Here is a 2,500-nt window from a genome sequence, read left to right on the forward strand (position 1 = left end):
CTTTTATTGTTTGATTTCGATTTTAATTTTCGTCTTTTTTCTTCATTATTTATCATCATTTTCGTATACTTCTCCTCCTCCTCCTCCCCTCCATTTTTGTCTAACTCCTCCTCCTACTTTTTCATTTTCTTCCTCCTCTTCTCTTCCTCCTCCTCCTTCTCTCCCCCGCCCTCCTCCTCCTCCTTCTCCCTTTTCTCCTCCTCCTCCTCTTCCTCTTCTTCCTTCGTTTGCATCTTTCTTGTTAGTGGTCGGTTTTTCTGCGTGCGTGCATGTTTGTGGTCTTTTTTATCATCCATTCTTAATCACAGCTTGTGTTTCCTTTTATTTTTTCATTTCCTCCTCTTTCATTCTTCTGTTTCTTCCTTGATGTTTTTTTTTTTTTTTTTTTTTTTTTAAGCGTTTTCATAATTTCCTTTTATGTTTCATTCAGTAAGTGTTTTTTTTATGCTTTTGCGTGTTTTTTTCCTTCTTTACTGAATTCTTTAGCCACAACTACGTACACCTTTTGCGTCTCTAAAGAGTCGTTACGTTCACATGTACTCTCTCTCTCTCTCTCTCTCTCTCTCTCGCTCTCTCGCGCTCTCGTCTCTCTCTCTCTCTCTCTCTCTCTCTCTCTCTCTCTCTCTCTCTCTCTCTCTCCTCTCTCTTTCTCTCACCTCTCTCTCTCTCTCCCTCTCTCTCTCCCTCTCTCTCTCTCTCTCTCTCTCTCTCTCTTTTCTCTCTCTCTCTTCTTCTCTCTCCCCTCTCTCTCTCTCTCTCTCTCTCTCTCTCTCTCTCTCTCTCTCTCTCTCTCTCTCTCTCTCTCTCTCTCTCTCTCTCTCTCTCTCTCTCTCTCTCTCTCTCTCTCTCTCTCTCTTTTTCTCTTTCCCCTCTCTCTCTCTCTCTCTCTCTCTCTCTCTCTCTCTCTCTCTCTCTCTCTCTCTCTCTTTCTCTCTCTCGTCTCTCTTTCTCTCTTCTTCCTCTCTTTTTCTCTTCTTTCTTTCTCTCTTTTCTTTCTTTCTCTTCCTCTGTCTCTCCTCTTCTCTTTCTCTTCCTCTGTCTCTCCTCTCTCTCTCTCTCTCTCTCTCTCTCTCTCTCTCTCTCTCTCTTTCCTTTGTCCTATGTTCAAGACCGCAGTCTCCTCACTTTTTTTCTTATTTTATGAATCAATATTTCATTTTTTATATCTCTTTGTTTCGTTTTCTTTACTATTATCAAAATTATTACATTTTTCTTTTCGAGAATTATTATCGTTTTCCTTGTGTCCTCCATTTATGTTTTCATTATCCTTCTTAATTTATTTCCTCTTATTTTTTTTCTTCCTCATATATTTTTGTAGCATTTTTTTTTTTCTTATTTTTTAAATCTGTATATTTCCAATGATCTTTCTCTTGCGCTTACCCTTTTCCACTGCATTTCTTTTCCTTTGATCCCCAGTGTCTTTCTATGTTAGAAATATACAGTAATAAATATGATATATAAATGAACTTAATTTTTTTGTTATTGCATTTTTACCTCCTCGTATCACTTGTTTATTTCTTTGTCCTATGTATTTAATGTTTGTATTGTCTTACCCCTCTCGTTTTTATAGTAATAATCTCTTATGTTAATTGCATTTGTTGTGCTTTGTTTTGCTTTAGCTACACCCTTCTTTATTTACTTCAATTTTCTCTAATCTTCCATTCAGCTGTCTGTCCACCACTTCTTCTGCAATTTAGAATCCAGCCACCTGCAATTCAGGTCCAATTAATTATTGATTACCCTTGACCCCCCAAAAAAATAATTAACCAGTCATTACCGAAAGAAATATTTAAGTTATCCATCGACTGACTTCGAGTGGCCTGCGTCTCGCTCCCTTGATCTTCCTTTGATTCCGTTTTCTGTTGTTGAAGAAACGTGTAATGAATTCCCTCAGAGACTTTAGATATGGGGCATAAAAGGCACAAAGAAAAACAAACGCGGCATCATCTGCGCAAGGGTGTGTTGGGAGAGGGTTACGTTGACTATAGATTCATAAAGTCTATTTTGTAATGGGATACTATGGCAATAACGATAATAATGTGGAGGTCAGGATACTGTGCGTTCAGAATACTTATGAGAGGAGGGTTTATTTAGAAATTAAATTTGCTTTGTATTGGTATACTTTGGCAATGTTTTTTGTATGTATATGTATGTATACAGTAAGTAGATATCATTAATCGTGTAAAAAGTGTATGCTGTTAAGCCTGCTTTGAATATTTGAGTGAGATAATTGATAACTGATAATTTTTCCATGAATGCAAACTAACTCTCTCTCTCTCTCTCTCTCTCTCTCTCTCTCTCTCTCTCTCTCTCTCTCTCTCTCTCTCTCTCTCTCTCCTCTCTCTCTCTCTCTCTCCTCTCTCTCCTCTCTCTCTCTCTCTCTCTCTCTCTCTCTCTCTCTCTCTCTCTCTCTCTCTCTCTCTCTCTCTCAAAGCAGACCAGAAATCTCTCTCTCTCAAGAAAGAATATTAGTGAAATGAAAAATATCTTCCACACATGT

Source organism: Penaeus monodon, chromosome 38 (genome assembly GCF_015228065.2).
Source record: "Penaeus monodon isolate SGIC_2016 chromosome 38, NSTDA_Pmon_1, whole genome shotgun sequence".
NCBI classification, from domain to species: domain Eukaryota; kingdom Metazoa; phylum Arthropoda; class Malacostraca; order Decapoda; family Penaeidae; genus Penaeus; species Penaeus monodon.